This window comes from Symphodus melops (genome assembly GCF_947650265.1).
Source record: "Symphodus melops genome assembly, chromosome: 7".
NCBI classification, from domain to species: domain Eukaryota; kingdom Metazoa; phylum Chordata; class Actinopteri; order Labriformes; family Labridae; genus Symphodus; species Symphodus melops.
Genome location: NC_136697.1, coordinates 4,987,498 through 5,013,332, shown reverse-complemented (window position 1 = coordinate 5,013,332; position 25,835 = coordinate 4,987,498). Strand labels below are relative to the sequence as shown.

General features: G+C 40.5%; 3 long non-coding RNA genes across 3 annotated transcripts; 2 read left to right on the top strand and 1 right to left on the bottom strand.

The window, feature by feature from the left end:
• The first annotated feature begins 14,279 nt into the window (after positions 1–14,279).
• LOC306826476 lies at positions 14,280–25,602 on the top strand. The gene is made up of 3 exons (XR_013779416.1): positions 14,280–14,585; positions 24,567–24,623; positions 25,513–25,602. It is a non-coding gene; the product is annotated as an uncharacterized lncRNA (long non-coding RNA).
• Positions 15,163–15,765, top strand: LOC306827411. Its single transcript, XR_013779631.1, has 2 exons — positions 15,163–15,228; positions 15,695–15,765. It is a non-coding gene; the product is annotated as an uncharacterized lncRNA (long non-coding RNA).
• On the bottom strand, positions 16,604–21,746 carry LOC306826492. The gene is made up of 3 exons (XR_013779437.1): positions 21,613–21,746; positions 21,403–21,507; positions 16,604–18,205 (listed from the first exon to the last, which is right to left on the bottom strand). It is a non-coding gene; the product is annotated as an uncharacterized lncRNA (long non-coding RNA).
• Positions 25,603–25,835: the final 233 nt, after the last annotated feature.

Here is a 25,835-nt window from a genome sequence, read left to right as displayed (position 1 = left end):
TCTAAGAAGGACCAGAGCAGACTTCACCCCCCCCTGAGGAGACTCAGTTCCTTCAGAGTGCAGGGAGCACTCCTGAAGACTTTTTATGACTCAGTGGTTGCATCAACTATCTTCTGCAGACAGGAACAGACTGAACAAACTGCAGAAGAAGGCCAGCTCTGTCCTGGGCTGCCCCCTGGATCCTGTGGATGTCCTGGGCTGCCCCCTGGACCCTGTGGAGGTCCTGGGCTGCCCCCTGGACCCTTTGGAGGTCCTGGTCATGTCCTTGATTTGCATTGCATTTTTGCACTGTGTGACTTTCTTCTGCCATCCTGCTTTGGTGCTGTAACACTGTTAATTTGCAAGATGAATAAAGGATTATCTTATCTGATATGCAGGAGATCAGAGAAGTACAGAGGAGTGAGGTTGATGTGATATTTAACCGGGAGCCGATGAAGCTGCTGAAGGACCAGAGTGATGTGATTAACAGAGGGAGTTCTGGAGATGATGAGAGCTGCAGAGTTCTGGACCAGTTGAAGTTTATGGAAAGACTTGAGAGGGAGACCAAAGAGAAGGGAGGTTTAGTTGTCAATGTGGGATGTAATCTGGATGATGATGATGATGATGATGATGATAATGATGATGATGTGCAGTACTGTTGGGAGTGTGGGACGGAGGGAGGCGATTAATGTTACTTTGATTGAAATAACCTTTCAAGTTTTGAAATTGTGGATTTGGTTCCAGGTTACAAAGGTTACCTCGGTATTGTCACTGTTTAATTTGAGGAAGATGCAGGAGAACCAGGATTTGATTTCTTGTAGGGAATGAGACAGGGAAGGAAACAGTAGGGAGGAGGTGGGTGTGGTGGACAGGTAGAGCTAGGTGTGATCCACATAGCAATGGAACTGGATGTTATATTTACTGAAGAAATGGTCAACAGGAAAGAGGAAGATGATGAACAAAAGGGGGCCGAGCAAAGAACTGTGAGGAACACCGTTAGTGACTGGAAATGGATTTGAAGGTTTTGAATAGAATAAACTGAGTGACGCCAGAGTTAGGATGGAAACCAGTGCATGGGTGTGCCAGTCATTCTATTGGACGCTATGTTTCAAGAGTTTTAGTTCATGTTGAGATTTTTTAAGGGGTATGTAGAGGTACATTGGGACCATCTTTCATGTTACAATCAAAATGTGTGTGACAGAGAGGCTGCAGGATGCTAAATTGAACAGAGTGAGTGTGTGTGTGTGTGTGTGTGTGTGTGTGTGTGTGTGTGTGTGTGTGTGTGTGTGTGTGTCCAGTGAAGTGTGTCAGTCTCTGCAGAAACTTCCAGCTGCAGCAGTCAGTCCAGTTTCTGTTCAGTCTGACTGAGGGAGGTTTTTGTACGACACTTTTTCACTGTGTGAACACAGCTTGACTGTTGATGTAATGATAACTCTGACAGTAGTAAACTGCTGCATCTTCCGTCTGGACTCCACTGATGGTCAGAGTGAAGGCAGAGTTTGATCCACTGCCTGAAAAACGACCTGGAATCCCTGATGCTCGAGTGCTAGCATAGGAAATGAGGAGTTTAGGAGTTCCTCCATCTTTCTGTTGGTACCAGGCTAAACAGTTATTATTATAAACATTCTGACTGGTCGTACATGAGATGGAGATGGAGGCTCCCGGAGCAGAGCTCACTGCTGCAGGCTGAGTCAGTGTGACCTGTCCTCTGGACTCTGAGGATACAGAGACAAAAACAGAAAGCAGCGTCAAGGTTTAGTGGGCTTCATTTCAGAGGGACGGATGTTCATAGAGGAGAGGAGTTTGATTCTCTGGACTTTACCTGTGAAGCAGCAGCAGAGGAGGAGAGTCCAGATGAGGACGCAGATCAAAGTCATGTTTTTGATGAGGAGGAGGAGGATTTCTGTTGTGATGAAGGACAGCTGTCAGTCATCCAGTGTTCAAGTGTCAGGACTATAAACTCTCCTAGACCACTGGAGCATGGTGCTGCTGATGCAAAGTGGCTCTCTATGGAAATGTTCTGAGAAAATGGATGATTCTGAGTTGATCGTTTCAAAATGTGATGAAAACTAATTTGAATATGAGAAGTTTTTAGGCCATTAGAAACCAACTGCAGAGCATCATCAACATACAAGGTCATTGTGGTTTTAAAAGAATAAAATGTCATTGTTTTTAGTAAGGATCATTTTCTTGAAAGGATGTACTATAAGTTTGCTTATGTCACTTCTAAAGAGAGTTGTGTTGTTGGAGGTGGAAGCTTTCTGTGTTTTTCATCAGAGTAACATCATGTAAGTTCACTGAAAGCCTCACAACAGTTACTGAAGGCTTTATAGTTGGAAGAACAGTTTAATGATCCTTTTTGTCTTTCTATTGTTTCAGGTCGTGTGAAGCACATCCTTCGATGATAATAATAATGATAGTAATAATGTTATTTATAGGTACATTTTAAAGCTCTCAATGTCACCTTACAAAGCACAGATAAAATCAACATCAACATCAACAAGATACCAATACATCGAAAAAAGTAACATCAAAAACCCAAATTTACAGGATGTATGAAATCCATGTGTAGAGGATTTATGAGACTGTATGGAGAATGATCAGACTGAATATGCAGGGTGAAAAAGATGTTTTTTGAGATGAGATTTGAAATTGTAAAGAGAGTCAATATCATGGATGTGTGGTGGGTGGGAGTTCCAGAGGCAGGGGACAGAGTAGCTGAAGGTCCTGGACCCCGTGTGGGACAGGTGTGAGGGTGGTACAGTGAGTTGAAGGGAAGAAGAAGAAGACCTGAGAGTGCAGGTGCACACCACTCTCTGCTCCTCCCACTACCAGCACACAGCCCCCCTGCTCCAGCCTGTCCTTCACTACAGCCCAGGTGAACAGAGAAGTGAGGAGGCTTAATGTCAGGAAGGCAGCTGGTCCGGACCGCATCAGCTCCAGTCTCTTCAAAACATGTGCAGATCAGCTCTGTGGGGTTATGGGGCACATGTTCAACTTGAGCCTTGAACCGGGGTGAGTACCACAGCTCTGGAAGACATCCTGTCAGGTACTGGTGCCAACGACCTCCCTCCCTAAGGTCTCCAACCACCACAGGCCGGTGGCTCTGACGTCACACCTGATTAAGACCCTGGAGAGATTGTTCCTTCAACATCTGCGCCCCCTGGGGAGCTCATCAATGGACCAGCTGCAGTTTGCCTATCAGCCAGGCATCGGGGTGGATGATGCTGTCATCTACCTCATGCAGCGATCTCTGTCTCACCTGTAGAGGACTGGGAGCACTGTGAGGATCATGTTCTATGATTTCTCCAGTGCTTTTAACACCATACAGCCCATGTTTCTGAGGGACAAGCTGCCACACACAGAAGTCGACCTGCAGCTCCTGCTCCTGGATTACCTGACTAACCAGCCACAGTTTGTGAGGACACAGGACTGTGTTTCTGACCTGGTTATCTGCAGTGAGAAGGGGGCACCACTGGGGCCCCACAGGGGACCTTCCTGGCTCCCTTCCTCTTCACCCTGTACACTGCAGACTTCTCCCACAACACGACCAACTGTCACCTGCAGAAGTTCTCTGATGACTCTGCCCTCGTCGGCTTCATTCCCAATGAGGACGAGTACAGAGAACTCATCCTGGACTTTGTGGACTGGTGCCAGCAGAACTGCCTCCAGATCAACGCAGGCAAAACCAAAGAGCTGGTGATGGACTTTTTCAGACACAGACCTACTCCCCCCTCACCATTGAACTTCCAGGGAAAGGACATTGAGATAGTGGACTCTTATAATAATTATAATAATAATAATACAAATTTTATTTATAGATCGCTTTTAGTCAAAGTGCTATACACAGCTTAAAAACACAACAAACAGACACAACACATCATTAAAAACATCAGCCATAAACAACAGTGAAAAGGTGGGTCTTCAGCTTCGCTTTGAATAAATCAAGGGAACAAGAAAGTCTGATATCTGCAGGGAGACTGTGGGTGGGAGCGCCGAATGAAAAGGCCAGCTCACCAACAGTGTTTTTGCGAACCTTAGGGACAGCTAAGAGGCCAGTCCCCTGTGAGCGAAGTGACCGAGCAGGCACATACAGGTCCATGAGATCAGTGAGTTATGCTGGTGCAGAGCCATTTACAATTTAAAAGTCAACAGCAACAGTTTAAAATCCACTCTGGCGTGAACAAGCAACCAGTGAAGAGAGGAAAGCATCGGAGTTATGTGCTCATACCTGTTTGATCCAGTCAGAAGGTGAGCTGCAGCATTCTGCGCCATCCGCTGACCTGACAAAAGAACATTACAATAATCCAACCGTGATGAAACAAATGCATGGATAAGAGTCTCAACAGGTGAAAAAATGACACTCTTGTCACCTCTTTCATGTGAAGGTCAAAAGAAAGAGTTTGTTCAAACACAACACCAAGATTTTTCACTCTGTCCCTACAATAAATGGCACAGTCATTGTGACGGCCCTAGCTATGGTGTTTGCTTGGTACTGTCTTTGGTTTGTGTTTCAGGGTTGGCGTCATCTGGTGGTTGGAGGTGGCATGCCTGCTGGTTGTTTGGAGACCAGCACTTACCTGTTGATTGCAGATGAGCTTCAGCTGGGTGGGAGTTCATATAAGCCAGGCTGCCAAGGCTTTCTCTCTCTCACTCATCGGTGGACAATAAAGACCCAACAACCTGCTGCATTTGTTTTGGGTGATTGTATAATAAATATTCCTTAAAGGCAAAATGGCTGTGAGGATCTCCACTACTTTTTAGGACCTAAACGAGCTGGTTATAACAGTCATCAAGTGACAGAGTGAAGCCGTCATACAAATGACTCAGTCTTGCTGGGCCGACAACCATCATCTCGGTCTTGGCCGAGTTAAGAAGCAGGAAGTTTGAAGACAACCATCCTCTAACAGCAGCCAGACAGAACTCAAGCGTCAACGCAACAGATCTGCATAACAATGAAAAACAATACCGCACAAACGCAAAATGTGACCAGTGTTGCCAGATACAAAGAAAACAGCAGCGGACCGAGGACAGACCCCTGAGGAACACCATGCACAAGACTCAGAGACCTCATTATTAAATAAAACCTACTGAGATCTTTCTGATAGGTAAGATCTCAACCACTGAAGCACCTGACCCGAGATGCCAAGGTGTTTCTCTCGTCGATCTAATAATATACAATGGTCCACAGTATCAAAGGCTGCGCTAAGATCTAACCACAGTAAAACGGATGTTGAGTTCGCATCTGCAGACAACAATAAATCGTTCGCCACCTTAGTCAGTGCTATTTCTGTGGAGTGATTCACTCGAAATGCAGACTGTAATGGCTCAAAGAGATCACAGGACGATAGATAGTCTAAGAGCTGTTTTGACACCACCTTCTCAAAAACCTTGGACAGAAAGGACAGATTTGAGACAGGCCTGTAATTGGTGAGAGACTCTGCATCAAGTCCAGGTTTCTTCAATAAGGGTTTAACCACAGCAGTTTTAAAACGGGATGGAAAAACTCTAGAAGAAAGTGATAAATTCAAGATAGTGACCACATAGTACTATAGACCAGAGATCTTTAACAACACATGATGGAACAGGATCCAACGAACAGGTTGTACATTTTCCTGCCATAACAACCTTGGTCAGATTATCATAAGAATTGGGCTTAAATTCAGTCAGGCCTTGTCCTATATAATCAGACATGGCAGAAACACCCTCCCCAACACCAGTGGAGGACTGAGGTATGTTGTTTCTGATGCCCTCAACCCTATAAATAAAATACACCAAGAAATCATGGGCTGACAGATCAGAGCTACTTGACTGACTGATGACAGTTTGAGCTTAAATACAGTGTCAAACAGCAGTCTAGGGTTAATGCTTATGTTATTACTCATAATAAGGTTAGAGTAGTAAGCTGCCTTTGCAGCCGACATTCTAGACAGATAAGTACTCAGACAATCCTGCCACATCTGGTGTGTTTCAAGCCTAAAATGACGCCACTGATGCTCCATTTCCCTGGAGTCCTTTCTCAATGACAATAAATCCTCATTTAGCCAGGCTAAAGGACTTTTTCGAGGGCACCTCTGAATCTTAACTGGGGCCACTGACTCAAACTGTTAAAGTTTTCAGTGAGGCAGTTCACTGAAGATGACTGACTATACTGGCTCGAATGTATCTGGCACTCTTAAGTTAAAATCATTCAAAGCTTTGGGGCTGATATAGCAAAAAGACCTCAGGGTCTTTGTTGCTGCCCCCAGGCTGTGGAGATTCGGGATTAAAATATAAAATAAAATAAGAGAGTAATCAGAAATTGGTTGAGTAGTGATTTCATTGATTGACACAGACATACCATAGCCTAACACTAGGTCTAATGTGTGTACTTGCTGATGTGTTGGTCCCGGGCGACGGCCGGAGGGCTTAGATCACTGGAAGCTCCCGGTTTGAGCTGAGAAACATGGAACGTAGGATGGATTCTGAGGGCAGGAGGAAGTCTGAGGCAGACAGCAGAAGGATTAATGACCTCCACGTTTTCATAGGGCCCAATAAACCTAGGAGCCAGTTTTTTAGAAGTCACACTGAGATGAATGTCCTTTGAGCTTATCCAAACCTTCTGCACTGGAACGTACATCGGAACAGGAATTCTGTGGCAGTCCGCCATTCTCTGGTTGCGCTCTCTAGTTCTGATCCGAACTGCCTGAGCTTCCCTCCAGACACCACGAATCCGCCAAAGGTGTGCCTGTACAGAAGGAACAGCGAGGGGCTGTTTCGGTGGGCTGTTTCCCAAACAACACTGGAACGGTGCCATACCTGTAGCCGAGGAGCTCAGTGAGTTGTGGGAGTACTCGACCCATGCCAGATGTTGGCTACAGCAGGAGGAGGTTTCTGAGTACATACACATTGGAGGGTTGCCTCCAGATCCTGATTAGCTCTCCCCTTTTGTCCATTAGTGTGAGGGTGGTAACCCGAAGACTGGCAACGAGTGACGAAAGAGTAAGGGTATATATGCAGTGGAGGTTGATTAGATGATGAGGAACACATGGCTGCCATGCCTGCTGCTGATCACACAGAAGACACACAGGGGAGGAGACACAGGAGGAGCAGACAGACAGAAGGAGACAGACAATACACACAAGTGGGAGGGCACTAACAGAACCAAACCATGACACCTACATTGCAAAGCCACAAGCAATCATAAGTGTGCATGTGGATTGTCTCTGCATATGGTATACCAAAACTTATCCATTGTCATGGTTACATTATCAAATAAAACAAAAGAAAAATACAGTGCTTGTAAGAATATGTGTTACATATGAGCAAACAAAAGCAATTACTATATGATAGGTTGAAATGGATTAAATGATTATCCACGTACAGAAATTGCAAAAGAAATTCACCAAATTGCATTTTCTCTTCTGACATGTTCAACAGACTGTTTTTAAACTCAGACTGAGCTCCTCAACATGTGTGATGAATGAATTCAGTGATCACAGAGCTTGAATACAATTTGTTGGAATTCATATGAATTCCAAAATGTTAATAAACTGTTTCCTGCTTCAGTCTCTTTGGATTAGTTTGTAACAATGTACAAAATCCAGGACAGCATGACGAGCCGTGACCAGGACAAACCCACATGATGTTGACCTCCCCTTGACATAAAAAAGTTCAGAAGTCACCATATCTCATTAAATCAATCACCTGTATGATTGTTGTGTTGTCCCTTTTCTAATGTTTTGCTCTTTTGATATCTTTGTCTCTGTGTTCTTGTTAGTTTGGTTTTTGCTCCTGCTGTTGTTTATATGTGCAAATATTTGTTGGTTTTTGTACCAATAAAAATGTTTGTTAGCTTTATTTAAAAAGTCTGATTACCGATAATCCTCTGGTTATAAAGAGTGTGTAGTGTTTAAGTGCTTTTACAATGAGGTTTATAATCCAAACCAAATATGATGGCTGATTGATTTTTAAGGTCTTCATCATGTCTGAGCTGCTTCAGTGAAGTGTGTCAGTCTCTGCAGAAACTTCCAGCTGCAGCAGTCAGTTCAGTTTCTGTTCAGTCTGACTGAGGGAGGTTTTTGTACAATGCTGTTTCACTGTGTGAACACCCACTGACTGTTGATGCTATGTTCACTCAGACAGTAGTAAACTGCTGCATCTTCAGTCTGGACTCCACTGATGGTCAGAGTGAAGGCAGAGTTTGATCCACTGCCTGAAAAACGACCTGGAATCCCTGATGCTCGAGTGCTAGCAACGTATATAAGAGGTTTAGGAGTTCCTCCATCTTTCTGTTGGTACCAGTGTAAATAGTTATTATTATAAACATTCTGACTGGTCGTACATGAGATGGAGACGGAGGCTCCCAGAGCAGAGCTCACTGCTGCAGGCTGAGTCACTGTGACCTGTCCTCTGGACTCTGAGGATACAGAGACAAAAACAGAAAGCAGCGTCAGGGTTTAGTGGGCTTCATTTCAGAGGGACGGATGTTCATAGAGGATTCTCTGGACTTTACCTGTGAAGCAGCAGCAGAGGAGGAGAGTCCAGATGAGGACACAGATCAAAGTCATGTTTTTGATGAGGAGGAAGAGGATTTCTGTTGTGATGAAGGACAGCTGTCAGTCATCCAGTGTACAAGTGTCAGGACTATAAACTCTCCCAGAGCACTGGAGCATGGTGCTGCTGATGCAAAGTGGCTCTCTATGGAAATGTTCTGACTCACTCCAACAGGGATCACTCTCATTACTCTGATTATCAATCAATCAAGTCATGATACAATTAATAAGAAAACTTTCTGAAACTAATGTGACATAATTTCATGTTCATGTTTCTAGGAACATTTATTCTGATGTAAATCACAAGACTTAATTAATGATGTTCTTGAGTAAATGATTAAAAAACAATTCAAAGATGTGAATATCTCTAAGAAAGACATTTTTTAAATTTGTTGTAATCTTGTTAAATCCTGTTTTCATTTGGTGTCAGAGGTGTTGCAGGCAGAGACTCACGGAAGTGTCTGTGTTTGTGTCAGAGTCAGAGAGCCGTGTCTCTACAGTCAGAGGTTTTTGTACGACGACTCCATCAGTTTGTATCACTGTGGTTCACGTTCGGTGGAGGAACCAGACTGGATATTGGAAGTAAGTCACATCTTCAGCTTTTTATTCAATCAGTAAGTTATTCTGCTGTCTTTTGACTTCATATTCAAGCCTGGAGGAAAAGAAAATACTGAGCTTTACTTTTGAAATAGCTTGTTTGAGAAAGAATAAAGACAAAGTTTGAATTAAAAGGATTTCAGTTTGAAACAGAAACACAAAGTGAATTTAAATGAAGGTGAAATGTTTGAAGCCAGAGTTTAGATTAGTTGTGAAATAGATGATTTTCAGTGTCATGGTAAGGTGACATGTGGAGTTGTGCTAGTTTGAGTTCAGTGTGTTAAAGTCAGAGAGCCGTGTGTCTCTACAGTGAGAGGTTTTTGTACGGCCGCTCAATGACTTTGTACCACTGTGGTGAACTTTTGGTGGAGGAACTAGACTGGATGTTGGAAGTAAGTTTCTGTATGATTATTAAACCTCATGTTAAAATACAGATTTTTATATTTGATCCAAATAAATCACACTTTGAAAACCTCAAAGACAGCTGTTAAATAATCTTCTATTCATGAGGTCTTTCTAACAATCAATATGACTCAAACAACTGAATGAAAATCATCCAATCAGCTTTCTTTACAGAAAATGTTAATGACCAGGACTTTAACATGTCTAGTGGTTTATGTTTATCAAAAGAAAAGAGAGGAAAGAAGCTAAATGAATGTGTTTTAGCTCAAAGAAATATTGTAAATCTGTTAAATAAAGCGTGATATCATCAGCATAGAGAGATATCAAATCAGTGCTACTGCAGTTCAAACACTGAAAAAACTATAGAATAGATTTATGGAGCGTTTGTAAATGTATATGTGTTATATATATCCTTTTGTGTGAAGCTGTTTTTCTGTTTATTTATAATATTTGTCATCGTTAATCTCTGAACTGTTTTTATTAGTCCTGTAATGTCTTTATGCAACTAATTTTAAAATTTTTCTCATTTGAATTCACATGAAAAACATTTGATTGTGTTCAATTAATTCTCTGTTTTAGTTTGCTTTTCCTATAAACTGTCAATTGACAAAAATAAGTTGTCAAAAGCTTTTGGATGATTTTGACAGAGAATTTTTGGAATGTTTTAGATTTGATTCAGATGTAATTTGAATATATTTCAGGTTTTTCTGTGTGATGTTCTCTGTGTGCTGATGTGCATGACAGGCTTCTTAAAGGGATGTGAAACAATGTGTGAGTAAGAGACCAGTGGAGCAGAAAGAAACATCTGACAGAAACTCCTAAAAAAACAAAATAATCTCTCAGACATTAAATGTGTTCTATAGGGTGTGGTGTTTGATTGACAGCTGTGTGCTCCCTGTCCTCTAATCTGATTGGTGTCTCCTGTAGCTGATGTGCCTCCCATCTTGACGGTGCTGCCCCCCTCCAATGAGGAGCTGCAGCACGGGACGGCCACGCTCATGTGCCTGGCCAACAAGGGCTTCCCCTCAGGCTGGAGTCTGGCCTGGAAGGTGAACAGCAGCAGCAGCAGCAGCTGGGAGGAGAGCAGGAGCCCTGCGGTGCTGGAGAAGAACGCTCTCTACAGTTGGAGCAGCACCCTGAGGCTCACTGCAGACCAGTGGAGGAAGGTGGGCTCTGTTACCTGTGAGGCCACCCAGGGCTCCCAGACTCCAGTCACAAAGATTCTGAGTAGAGACCAGTGTTCCCAGTAATGACTCACTGGGACTCTGCTGCTGGTTTTACTGTGATACTGCTCTAACTCTGCACTCTGCAGCTCTCTCTCTCTTTATTTCATGTTTCAAGAGAATAAATATTAGCTTGTTGCTTCATATGTGTTGTTTCCTGATAATCTGTTCATTAAATCAATGAGAAATACACTTTTTGTCTTTTTCAATTATTTCAAAAGTGTCAAAATGACTTCATCAACCATCACAGTGAGATCAATTCTTCAGAATGTAACATGAAATAAAACCAATGTTGTATCATGTAATTTCCTCATAATAAAATGTCTAATTAAATAATGCAGAAATCATAAACATTGAATTAATTTTAGAGAGATAAAACCTAAAAAGACAGCTGTTAAATAATCTTCTATTCATGAGGTTTTTCTAACAATCGATATGGACGCCTTAATGACCCAAACAACTGAATGAAAATCATCAAATCAGCTTTCTTTACAGAACATGTTAATGATCAGGACTTTAACATGTCTAGTGGTTTATGTTTATCAAAAGAAAAGAGAGGAAAGAATCTAGCAATCGTTTTGCAGGTGATTTACTAAGAACATTAGCGTGAATGACATCAGGTGCAAACCTTGTGGAGGCAGTAGTATTTCTGTCAGGCTTTTGCGCGTTTTACTGGTTTACGTCACAGAGAGTTTGGACGGAAAGCTGGACAACAGCAAGCCCAAAATAGGTATTAGTTAGAGGCAAATGAACGTCAAGTATTTTCAACTAATAGCATATAAATGTGAATATAACAAAAGGAAAAAGTGGCTTATAAGAAAACCTTTTTAAATTAAACACGGTCCTCTCTGGCACTGGTGCACAGTGTGTGTGTGCCACTCGTGCCATCGTTGCGCACCAGAAGCTGGTCAGCGCTGTGTCTGGCAACAGGTACTGAAGTTGGGGGTACAAGCATGGTGAGCCCCCCGTTCAAGCGTCCCACAGCGCAGCAGCAGGAGAGGGGGCTGTAGAGTGAAGAGACAAGCGCTCAGGAGCGCACCAGAGACACGCAACCCGAGAAAATGAAATGCCCAGTTTAAAATGTAATGTTGGTGAGAAGAGGGAAATAGGACGACATTAGTGTCAATGTTGAAATTCTTTAGAATGCAGACGCTGTGAATGTTCAGTTATAGTTTAATCATGGCGTTTCTTTTAAACTATTATTGAAGCAAGATACAAAATAAATGCATACCATTTATTTTTCTGTCATTTAAACATGTAAACACGTCTTTTATTGTGCCTATGTCTCCTCCTAACTGCAGCCTGCAGTGCATAAAACACTGGGGCTCCTGGATTAGCACGTTCTTTTCAAAGGTGTTAAATTCAGACACTGTCACAATCACCGCAATTTTTGCCAGGCTTGGTAAATCACATTGCGTGTACGAACTTAACTTCTTTGCATGTTCTCCTTCCAGTATTTTGCGCACTTGGGCAGAAACGCCTCGTTTTGCATATTCATTAAGGCAAACGTACTAAATGAACAGTACGTGTTGTTTTGCTCATATGAAAGACGCAATCCTCACTGCACGCTGTTAGTAAATGATAACACATTTTTTTCTGGTGGTATCAAGTTTGCACACGTTTTAATACACGCAAACTTTTAGTAAATCTGGCCCATAAATTCTGTTTTTAAACTCACACTGAGCTGATCAATATGTTTGTTGAGTACCATCAGTGATCACAGAGCTTGAATACAATTTGTTAGAATTTATATGAATTCCAAAATGTTAATCAACTGTTTTCTGCTTCAGTCTCTTTGGATTAGTTTGTAATAATGTACAAAACCCATGACAGCATGATGAGCCGTGACCAGGACATAGACTGGTATAGTTTTGAGTCCTAAAACCAGGAAGTGAGTTAGCATTTTAGAGCCATGGGTTCCTAACTCTAAAAGTCGATGGGGATTTTGAATGGGTTTGTGGTTAGACGCCTGAAATAAGGTCTGTGGTTATCACAAGCTGTAGAGATGTTGATGTTTTGTTAGGTGAGATAAACTACGTTAGCTAAGACCACACTATTGAATTTTAAAGATTTTATGCAAACTTGAAATGGCGGTTGCTAACGAGTAGCTAACTGAAACCACAGTGGTTGTTGCAGACATTACACGTCAACACGCTGGGAACTCTCTCCCTAATCCTCTTTACAGCCTCTAGTCATGTTTTTCAGTGCTCTGACGTCATTAAAAACCGACCGGTGTAGTTCGCTAGAGAATATCATTAGCTTTTTGCTTCTCTCAGCTACATTAACTCTTCAAACTTCTTATACATGATGTTCATCTCTAAAGATTATCCCGCTGAACAAAACAGCTACACATCAGAAACGTGTGTTTGACACAGAGCTTTTTTTCTACAATGATGCAAAATCCAAAGCAAAAATCCCATAGGCAAATTTTCGTAGGAACTACCCGCGCCATTTTTTCGGATTGGACTACAAAAATACGTCATTACTATGCCAGTCTATACCCACATGAGATTAAGCTCCCTCTACATAAAAAGTTCAGAAGTCACCATATCTCATTAAATCTATCACCTGTATGATTGTTCTGTTGTCTCTTTTCTAATGTTTTGCTCTTTTGATTTATTTGTTTCTGTTTACTTGTTTGATTGATTATTAGTTTTCCCCCCCTGTTGTTCTTTATATGTGCAAAAGTTGATTTTTTTTTTACCCACTATCACCACGAAAACATGTAAATTGGATTTTAAAAGTCATAATACCCAGAATCCTCTGTTTTCAAGAGTGTGTAGTGTGTGAGTGCTTTTACAATGAGGTTTATAATCCAGACTAAATGTAAGGGCTGATTGATTTTTAAGGTCTTCATCATGTCTGAGCTGCTTCAGTGAAGTGTGTCAGTCTCTGCAGAAACTTCCAGCTGCAGCAGTCAGCTCAGTTTCTGTTCAGTCTGACTGAGGGAGGTTTTTGTAGGACGCTGTTTCACTGTGTGAACACACCTCCACAGTGATAACTATGACATTACACTCTAAGAAATGATTCATGGGGTTAGTTAGTTGAGCTTAAAATCAAGAGATTTTTCAACATAAAAAAATACATTTGTTACATGGACTTATAATAACAAGTTGATGATTTATTTTAATAAGTTGGTCCAGCTGAAAATATGGGGTTAGTTAGTTGAGCTTAAAATCAAGAGATTTTTCAACATAAAAAAAATACATTTGTTACATGGACTTATTATAACAAGTTGATAAACTTATTTTAATAAGTTGGTCCAGCTGAAAATATAGAAAACTGTAAACTTAAATATGTAGACATTTTCAACAAAAAGATTGCCTGACCAAAGGGCAAACCCAAAATCAGTTCCACCTCCTTAATTGTCTCAGCTGAATCACAGCTGGCAGATGATAAATAACTGAAAAATATAAATTTAAATAAATAAATGTAAAATAAGTAAGACAAAACGTTTTCCGAAATGTCTTAGGGCTGAATTTATGTAAGATTATTAAATGATGCTTTACCTAGAGATGTTTAATTATTCTCTTTCATAAGTCTTAGAGGTGAGGTTATTGTCTGTGAGGTTTCTTTTGAAGACGTTCGAGTTTGCAGCAAGTGAGACAAAGTACGACCGACCACATTAAACATCATTTGTCTCAAAACAAAAGCACATGTCATGTTCGTTGTAATATGAGCTTTTAATTTGAAAAAAACAGAGAGGATGTTCTATCATAGTGACAGCAAGAGCTGATTTTATCGTACAATCACGTACAGAGAGGAGCCACACTGCGACCTTAAATAACGCCTGTTGGAAAATTTAAAAAAAAATCAGAAGAAAACAAGAGTTTCTATGGAGTATCACTAGGTAAGTACCTGTTTTTGCTTTATTTTGTTCATAACCGCTGCTAACTGTATTAGCAAATAGTGCAAGAATTCGTTTTAACAGACAAAATTGAAATCAAGCTAATTTAGTGATTGGTAGACCCATAGCTGCCTCAGCATCGACTTCCACCACATTTTCCTTTTGCCCGCACGCTCGATCCCGACGCCGCCCCGCGACCGTTTTTTCTGCCGAAGTGACCGTCAGACACGGACGTCTTCTACTGCAAGGTTCGTGTTTTGTCTACTGTAGCAACCGAACGAATTTAATAAGCTTTAAACGTTAGTTGTATTTCTGCAAAGGTACGAGAGATTGGCGTTTTGTTTGGTCCAAATTTGAAGTTTGCACGACATTGAAGAAGCTAATCCGTAGGTTAGCTAGAGGTGCATGGTGATACCAGTGGGTGTGGACTGTAGCTGTTTCCGTTCTACGTTCGTGAAGCTTTTTTACGGCCCTCATGGGCGCTGTCATCTTGGAATTTTGCAACCAGAGTCTGCGCAGTAGGGTCCGGCGGGAGGAGCCCTTGCCGACTTACGCATTATGCTTACACACTCAGCTCCGCCACTCAGCTCCGCCAAAAACCAGAATTTTTGCCGCTGGAAATTCAAAATTCAAACAGATCACTAAGGTTTGTACAAAACCACCATATATCTAAACTTAATCAATTTAAACATGGAGAAAATCACGCTTTTTATATTAATTATTGAATTGAAATATTTATTTAACTCTGTGGGTTATTAAACCTTTTTTCTTTGGCAAAAAAACCCGAACTAAACAAACTATTTTAAGCTAAGTTAGCAACATAAGCTGTGTACAGATCTTCAGATGCAAAAAACATGTTGTATGATAGAAAGGTAGAAAGTAGTGGTAAAAAATGCACATACAAAATTAATATCAGCTGTAACAACTTGAAGTCTATGCACATTTACATCAACATTTACACTATGTGTGAGAGTATATGTGTATGTTTCTCTGCATTGCTGTGTAATTTTTAAATTAATCAATTTTATTAAGGTTTCTGTTTGTATGGGCATTTAATGTGGTTATTTTCTTCGGTCTACCAATTTGATTAATGATTGTTTTTTATTATCCAGAGAGGGAAGGAGGAGAAAGAGAAGACAGGAAAGAAGAAAGAAAGAAAAGACCAGAGAGCAAAGAAGAAAGAGAAGACAGGAAAGAAGAAAGAAAGAAAAGACCAGTGAGGGAAGAAGAAAGAAAGAAAAGACCAGTGAGGGAAGAAGAAAGAAAGAAAGAAAAGACCAGTGAGGGAAGAAGAAAGAAAGAAAGAAAAGACCAGTGAGGGAAGAAGAAAGACAAGACAGGAAAGAAGAAAGAAAGAAAAGACCAGTGAGGGAAGAAGAAAGAGAAGACCAGAGAGGAAAGAAGAAAGACAAGACAGGAAAGAAGAAAGAAAGAAAAGACCAGTGAGGGAAGAAGAAAGAAAAGACCAGAGAGGAAAGAAGAAAGAGAAAGAAAGATGGCTGATACAAGAAGTAAGTATAGAAATCAGGGTTGTCTAAAACATCACATTTTGATGTATGAGGTTAATTGGAGGGTTATAAAAAAAAGTTCAATGTTTCATAAATGTTTTTTAAACAATACAGCCTTTTAAAGTAAAATAAACAGACTGAATGACACACTAGAAAAAAGTTTAATCTAAAGGTTTTTCTTTTCATTTCACAATTTACAGAACCCAGGATATTCATCATAGGGGACAGCCTGATTCGCCGTGGGGAAACGAGGGCAAGGGAGACCATCGGGACCAACCTTGGTCTGGATGCCCGGGTCCAGTGGTTTGGCTGGGGTGGCATGGTGTGGAGGAACTTTCTCCCTTTTTTTCATCAATGTCTCCAAGGAAGAGCTGTGCCAGATGTCCTCCTCCTCATCCTCATCAGGCGGGAATGACCTTGGCCGTGTGAAAGGTGTCAGGCTCGTTGCAGGGATGAGGCAGGACCTGCAAGACCTCCATCGGCAGTTCCCCCAGATGAGGATCATCTTCTTTGTGAACAGTGTGATGGCTTCCATTGTTTGTTCTGTAGGTGGATGCATTGTGCATCATCCTCAGATAAAGTTTAGGGATCTTGGCCTTTTTTTGAGAGACGGAGTTCATTTCACCACTTTGGGAAATGACATTTTTTTAAATAACATCACCCTTTGTTTGAAAGACCAAATCCAGTAGGATGGTGCTGGATGTGGTCTTTCAAACATCATCTTTTCAAGGGGAAAAAAAGGCCAAGATTTACCTTTACTTTAGAAGAGTCTGATGTTCAATCATTCTATTGTTTAAATGTGACTTCACCAGTTTGTGGTCTTTTTAGCAAACAAGGGTAGTCATCACACTGTTCAGATCTGTCACAGCTCTTCCTCTCACTTTCTCTTTTCTCTCCTCTTTTCTCTCCTCTCACCTTCAACTCTGCTTTACCCCTGCCATTCCACCTGATGGTCTCCCTTACCTTTTTTTCCCCCACGGCGAACAAAACTATGTCATAGTCCGCTACATTGTTTATGTGTTCTAAATAAAATGTGTTTGATTTGAAACTTCTCTCTCCTGTTTTAAGCTGTAAGAAAATATTATTTCTCACGCACTTCTAGGGCAAATAATATAAGTCACAGCTGAGCAACAAATAGCTTTAAAACTACTTGAGTGCTTAACATTTAATGCTAGTCAGTGTTAAAGACAGCATGCAAATAAAGTGAGTATAGTGGTATTATACAGACACGACTGAGAAGGCAATTACATTTATATTTTATTAAATCACATGAAATGTCACACTAGTCTTGTAACTTACTTAAACAAATACATATTTGGCTTAAAAATACATCGTGGCATTTTAAGTTACTTTCTTTCACTTGGTTGTGTTGTTACTAATGAATTAAGAGATATCAAATTTAAAAACCAAATATCTATTTAGAGGGAACAGGAACTACATGAGATGAGTCCTGCATGGTGTGGTTTGTGATAAGGTCTGAAACTTCTGGAAGCACCTGTAATGAGATGGAAAAATAAGATTAAATAAGTTATCACACAGTTTATTATTATAGTTACTGCTATACTTATACCTCAAAACCTATTCTTTATCTATCATGCAGCTCAAGGGGTTCTGGTTTGTATCACCAGTGTTACTCCAGGTAAGGCAGATCCAAATTCAGTACTTAATTGGCATGTTGCACTATGAAACCAGTAGGGGGTGTGTTGTACCCAATGACCTGCAAAGCAGGTACATGCTTCTATGTTTCAGTTTTTTTCTGTTTGGGTTACTTTGACCAAACTACCCCAAATTTTGAACTTTACTTTCCTTTATATCTAAAAAATGAACATGTCAAGACCCTTATTTCTAGTATTACTGACAAGTGATAATGAATGAAGCCAATGTGTAAGTGCACAATCCTGCAGTTTGTTGAATGTCTGCCTGAGGCTGACTACAGGACCACAGGAAGTCAAAAAGACACCACCTTCAACATAGGCTGTTTCAGAGGAGAAATAGAAAGAGTTTCAGAATAGAAAAATGTTTTTGCAGAAGCCATGGTCCTCAGGGCAAGCGGCCTGGGTTGCAATATCACATGGTTCCTCTGGGTTGTTGCTCGCTCTGTCTGTCCCTGTATCGCTAATGAAGACAAAAAAATAAAAACATGTAAATGATTTAAATAAATTATGTATGCTTTCCTTCACAACATGTAACATACATTGACACACAGGCAGCCCATCTTAGTTTAGAGCCCACTCACCACGACAAGGTGTAGGCCATGAGTGGGGACACAGGACAAGACATACTTGGCAAACAAAACTAACTCAGACAGGACACATGCAAATACAATGAAAAACATGTGGACACAACAAATGCAGAACTTTGTCCTGCATAGAACTATAAATGTACAATATTTACATTGATTACAAAATAATTTAAAACCTTATGGAACTTAGTTTTTATTATTTTTGTTTTATGGTACATTGAATTCAAATACTAACAAACTTCAAACTGTAAAGTGCAAACCTACACAACCTATTTTTTGTGAAGAACAAAGCAGTTTTTATTGTATTTTCTTTAGCTAAGATGAAAGTGCAAACATGCCAACAGACTTTCAGGGGAACAATTTGTAAACTTATTTACATAGAACCGCAGTAAAAAGTTTATTAACATTTCTATTGTAAGGGATCAGTGCGGAGAGGCTTCTTAATGATTCAGTCCTGTTTATGCGGACTGTAAATCATAACCAGCTACATCAGAATTTAGAGGATCAGTGTGGAGAGGCTTCTTAATGATTCAGTCCTGTTTATGCGGACTGTAAATCATAACCAGCTACATCAGAATTTAGAGGATCACTGTGGAGAGGCTTCTACTCTATGATTCAGTCCTGTTTATGCGGACTGTAAATCATAATGATCATTTGTTATTGTTTCAAGCGATATATTATCTTATTATTCGCCATAAAAGTGGATCAATTTGGTCAGTTGTCTGCGAACCATTTTGCCACTTTTTGCCATTTCAGTTTCTCTCCTTGCAAAGTGACTGAATCTAACCTTGCAATACCAGGAGGAGGCCATTTTCACCAATACATGAATATGATTCACTTCAACACATGTGTCAAACATATGGCCATGCAGACGTGGGAAAAGGTCTTTCACACCACATTCAGCAAGAACCTGAGTGACAATGGTCGATGTGATTCCACGTCCACAGGGAAGCTGACCTCCATTCATTTTGATCCTCCTCTGAATGCATTTCTCAGTCATCAAACACACAGACACCATGCCTGGTGATGGTTTCTGGAGACCACCTCTGTCCTTCTGAAGAATAAAACTGTGTGCAGCACCATCAGTTGTCAAAGCCTGTGAGCAAGGTAAGCAGGTGATTTTCTCTTTCATCTTCTTTACTACAAATCCCGTGATGTAGTTGATGACTGCCTCTTTGTATTCAGACAGACAGGGTACATCTGGGAGGTCAGGGATGGTATCTACTTCTAGCACTTCCACCAACTGCACTTCCATTCTGCGTGCAACATTTCCAGCTGCAGGTGTTGAGTCGAGAATGTGGGTGTTGTCTCGAAGTAAACAGTTGCCTGTGCCTGTTTTCACTTGGTGTCTCACAAGTAGACGTTTGTAGGCCCCTCTGAACTGCCTGGCATTGGGGTTGTTGTTGTGACCACCCCGAGCTCTTACAGCAGAAAAGAAGAGTTCCAAGTGGTCCTGACTGAGTTTGTAGGTCAGAAGATACCTGCATGGAGCTTCAGCTCTCTCAACAAGGTCATGATAGATATTGAGTGCACTTCTGCCATTAGCAATGAAGCCATATATAGCAGTCTTCTTTTTTGTTGTGTGAAGAGGCACCATCTTGTTGGACTGCTGGACCTTCAAACCCCGGAGCAAGGTTTCTGCATGCTTTAAGATGTTTTCAGCCCGATCTTTGGTAGATGGCTTCATTGGCGCTTTAAAACCTTTCCCAAGGGGATTTCGGCTATTTAACACATCAAAGGCTGCATCTACAGTGCGCACAAAGTGTGCGGTAGCAGCACAACCCTTGAACTCCTCCAACTTTAACCCTTGCTCACAGAACTCCATGGCGTCTGCCACACTGCTACTGAAGAGCTGTGCTGCCAGATGGACTTTCATTTTTTGTTTTCTCCACTGTATGTGAGCCATTCTGAGCTTGTTACCAAGTCGAAGACCTTCTTTCTCTTGAAGATTGTTAAGAGCTTCAAAATATTTCCACTGAATCTTTCCTCCGTCTTCACTCTCAAATTCCAGTGATGACGCAAAAGCATTGCGAAGAAGCTTCAGCATGTGGCATGCATCCAGGAGTACATTTACTTTTTGTGAGGGATTCTCTGGATGACAAAAGTAGGGCTTCATGTTGTTGATATTTAGGTCAGCTCCAAGCTCCCTTATCATGGCCAAGTTGCTTGATGGGGCATCACATGTGAGTGAAACAACCTGAATACCAACTTCATGAAGCCTGCTTAGGCTCTCCCTTACAATGTTTGCCTTCTCTGATCCATCCATACCTGTGATAAGGAAGTATGCGATGGGAATTTTCCACGACTCATTTACAGCCACAACCATGAGGACCAAGGCCTGGGTGGCTAATGTGTTGTCAATTTCACCAGTGCCAATGTCGACATAGCCATGCAACTGATCCCCTGAAAATTCTGTCATCTTGTGGATGTACATTTCATCCATCATGAGAGCACAGATTGTTTCTTTTCCCTTCCCTCTGTTTGCCTCTACATGACCTTTTAGCGCTGTAAAAGATGCTACAGTAAATCCTGGATCAGCTGAGATGCTGCTGTACCGAGTGCGGATGGTGTGACTGTGTGGTAAAGCTTTATTAAAGTTGTCACGCACATAGTCATATGCCTTTGGAGAGTAAAAGTGCAGTGTGGTGGCAAACTGCTTCAGCTCCTCACAGTACTTAGCTGACTTTTTCCCCTGTTGTATCTTCCGCAAAATGTGTTATGGTACTTCATCAACTGACTCGAGTAAAGATGCACATTGACTTGATATCAATTGCTTCTTTCTCAATTGATTGATGACTCCTTTTAACGAGCATATTTTTTTCTTTAAACGCCTGGACTTCTGGCATTTTCTTCTCAGCTTATTCCTGTATTTTTTTAGGAACTCTTCAGTAACCTGATGTCTCTGTTTCAGAGATCTAGGAGACTTCAGGTTGTAGCAGTGATCCTCTTGAATGTCATGTGTTGCTTGTTTTGATGTTGTTTGATACCTATGATGTTCTACATTTTTTACTATTGAATCCTCTCGATTATCACCACAAAACCTGCTCTTTGGAAATGATGGGGGATTTACCTTGGCGTCACAACTATCCAAAATCCTGCGTTTTGCACCAGAGGTCCTCAAATGATGACTTGGAAACAGAGTAGGGACAGCTGTGGTCTTTAGGTAACGACTTCCCTGCAGACAAGAAATATATATTTCCCAAAATCACATTCATGTATCCACAAACATGATGCTGACAGCAATGAAAATACAAGTTGTTTATGTAATGAATTCTCTAACCTTTGAGTTGATGGTGAAGGCGTGCTCTTCAAAATGAGCACTGCAAAGGCGAGATGATGGTGTAGGTCTCCAGTCCTTCCGTCTCATGTTCACCAGCCACTGCTCAAGTCTCTCTGTGTCACCAGCACCTAAAGGAGAACTGTTTCAAAATATCATAATAAAAATTCATATTACTTATCCAATGATGTACTGTGTGCAATGTATGAATCATTTTCAGGCATATTTCCTTAATTCTTAGCCTAAGGCTAACTCTGGTGCAATGCATCAACAGTTTACATTAAAGATCAATTTTATTAATTGATCAAGCATCGAGTTTTCATACGTGGTACAATGATTATGAGTGATTAAAATTATTTAATATGCTTTCCTTGTGATTAACTTGTATTAAATTGGTAAGTTTACCATAATAACATGATACTGCAGCTTTACAAATTGTAAAAATGTAAGCCTCGTCAAGTCTAAAGCCATTGGAAAAAAATATCACACAGACGAGTCTTGTGACGGTTTGATTCTATTATAATTAGAGCTGCCGGTGAGGATGTCGAGCAGAAGCGCATACATCAATGCGCACTCATCGCACGTTGAAGCTGTTTGGACAATGTCATTCTGTTAAAGACCACAGTATAGGCAGCGTAGATCACACTTTATTCTGGTAAATTAAGATACAACAGAACAGGTGAACGAGTTTAAATTTCTGTCTGTTTCATCTTTCTCCTCTGTGCGTAATGACTAATGACACATTAATCTCGCTCGTCCGTCCGAAATAATCTGTTTCTCCCTCAATTGCTGAAACATTTGCATCAGTTTGGAATAGGTACCGAAATATTCTATAGCCAAAAAAGGTATGTTTGGGCAATGAACCGGTGTTACGATGACTTGGCTTTAGAAGGAGGAGACGAGCGCACCGGAGGGGACGACAAAGAAAATGCCCATTTCAAAATATAATGTTAGTGAAAAGAGCGAAATAGAAAGACATACATGTCAATGTTGAAATCATTTTGAATGTGATGTTCAGTTTTGTTTAGCTATAAAAAGATAACTGATCTTCGTTAACGATAATTGAAGCAAAAAAAAAAAAAAAAAAATCATGACATTTAAAAAAACATGTTAATGTATTTTGGGAAAAACGTGATCTTTATGCCTCCTTTCATTGAGCCTATACGTCTCCTCCTGAACACCAATCGTGAATCGTTCATTAATATTTCATTACACCGCAGCAGGTTGTTAATGTTTGCGTTCACCTTTCTGTTAGTCTCTGTCATAGACTGTAAAAATATACAGTCAATAAACCGCATCTATGAGCTGATCTTTTATTACGATCTCTTGGTTTTAAATACAATTCCAATCACAATAACGATATAACAATATCAAGAAACATAGCAAGTCAGTTATTATTTTATTATTTGCTCATGTTAATAATAAAAAAAAACATAAGTCATGCCGGATAAGTAACCTAGCTTAGACCGCTTATGTGTTAGCTTGCTAGATAACACTTGACTCGTAAATCAAACTTTTTTTACTTACCGAAAAAACTGCAAAGATCCCTTAGAATCCGCATGTCGGTTAGAACAATTTACTGCAGAACTCATTTTGACCTTAAAAAAGACGAAAAACCTGAACTGAAAAGTTAAATGGCTCCTCGGCTTTCATTAACGACGCAACTGATATTCACAAGGAGAGTTACGCAAGATCTGCGGCTGTCAATCATTGTCATGTATGACGTCAAATCCCGTTTTTTAACCTCAAATAACTTATTTAAAACAAACTTCACAGAAAAATGAGCACTTGAACACCATGTAGGGTGATAATATCTAATGATCACAGCAGAGTTTAGGTCTGGAAAAAAATTATGTGACGAGTATTTTAACTTAACAGTTTGACCCAAGTCCCGTCTGTTATCATTGAGGAGGCGGGGTTTATGACCTATACTGCAGCCAGTCAGTAGGGGGCGATCTAAAAAAAAAAGCTTCACTTCACAGGGGACCTTGTCCCGTCCATTATTTTTACAGTCTATGGGTGATAGTGGATCGCTTGACGGTCACAACTAAACCTGTAATAAATTACTCGTATGAGAGAAATTTCAGTTTTATGTCTCGACGTGTTGGTCTGTGTTTATGTGCAATGCGTTAACACACCGACATTACTTGTAGTAACGCCATAGAACACGTTTTCTTTTGGTAAGGCTGCAGTAGGCCTGGGTATTTTTCTGTTTTGCTATTGAGACAAGTGGCATTTTCTGAAGTTCGGAATTGTCAAAATGTCTGTGTAGTCAACACAACTTCTGTTGTTTTATTTTCATTCATTTTTTCTCGATAAATTCACTTTAAAAAAATCTTTCAACATATTAAGACAACAATGATAAGGCCTAAACACATTTAAAAATGTTATCCCCCAAGACAAATGATTATTTTTGTGCAGTTGGTTGCTAGCAATTTTTTTGTTTTTCCATCTTCAATTTAGAAACACATCATAGGCAACACGTTTTTTTAAAGTGATGCTGCACAGGGTTTAATCACTATAACTTTAAAATACTAAATAGTTCACAAAAAAACAAGCATTTTAGACAGCTTTGCTAAGTTTTAAAAATGAATTGGACTTGTAAAATTTGCAAATTTGAAGTGTCAAGAAGAACTGATCTTTTAAAGCATTATAGACTTAGACATGGTCATGGTGGAGAATTTCTCCCTTGCCTCTATTGGGAGTGTTATTGCTCGTTTAAAACATGGGGAAGCCTGAGAACCCATCTGTCAAGAAGCCATTCAACCCGTGAGACAGGGACACGCACAGAAGTTCTGTCTTTTAAATGTTCATTTTTGTTCTTTAAACACCATCTCCACAGAAAGAGAATACTTTGAACACATTGGCCGTCATTTAAAAAAGCAGGAAACCGTGTCTTGTGTTTTTGAAAATTGCTCTTTTAAAACAAACATTTATGGAACATATGCCTCTCATAGGAGCCGGAAACACACTCCTCATTCCCTGGATGACTTCAAGCCGGAGCTCTTCCAGAGGTATGTTAATCCTTCAAATACAGGGGACGATCCTATTGAGGAGGACATGGAGGGTACAGTGAGTGAACATCCTGAAGATGAAGAAATGAGAGAATTGCCTAACTTAATTGAAAAAAATGTTGCCCACCTGCTACTGAAAATGGAAAGCATATTCGATGTACCACAAAGGTGTATTGATGAGTTAGTGGAAGAACTTCACTTTATTCTTCATGTTTAAAGAAGCATAATTGTGAGGTTGATGATTTGATCATCTCAGAGATGGCAACAGACCTATGCAAGTCTAAACCAATTACATTAGCTCTAGGACATAATGCTCCTCTGTCCACCTCCTACAAAAGAAGAGAGTATTTCAAGGAGCATTTTTCCATGGTGGAACCTATAGAGTACATTCTCAGTGCTAGGGAGAAAAAAAGTTTCCAATATGTACCTATTTTGAAGTCCTTACATGAGGTTTTGAAGAAAGAAGAGATCCAGGATTTGCTCAGACATAGCTCTGAAGAAGATGGCAGGTCTGATACTCACTACTACAAATCATTTCATGATGGCATACATTTTAAAAACAATACATTTCTATCAGAAAACAATCCAGCAATTTCTCTCATTCTGTATGTGGATGATTTTGAAGTGTGTAATCCACTTGGCACATCAAGAAAAAAACACAAAATTACTGCTGTGTATTGGGTTTTAGCTAATGTGCCACCATTGCTCAGATCCTCGCTGACATCAATCTACCTTGCCATTCTCTGCAAGGCTGATGATGTTAAAAAATTTGGCTATAGTGCTGTGTTAGAACCACTGCTAAAGGACCTTGCCAGCCTAGAAGAAGAGGGACTTTACATTCCTTCACTAGGTCTTCGAGTCAAAGGTACTGTGTATTGTGTCGTTGCAGATAACCTTGGTGCCCACTCTATCGGAGGGTTTGTGGAGAGCTTCTCAAGTTCACACGTCTGCAGGTTCTGTCTTGGTGAAAGATCCCAATTCCAGGTGAGTGAAGTTAAAACAGGAGCATTTTGTCCTCGGACAACACAAGAGCACAAGGTGCATGTTCAGACAGCACAGAGAGATACAAGTGCATCTCATTGTTATGGAGTAAAGAGACAGTGCCCACTGACTGACAAACTAAAATATTTCAATGTTTTATCTGGCTACCCACCTGATTTGCTACACAATCTTTTTGAAGGTATTGTGCCTTTAGAGTTAGCACTATGCCTA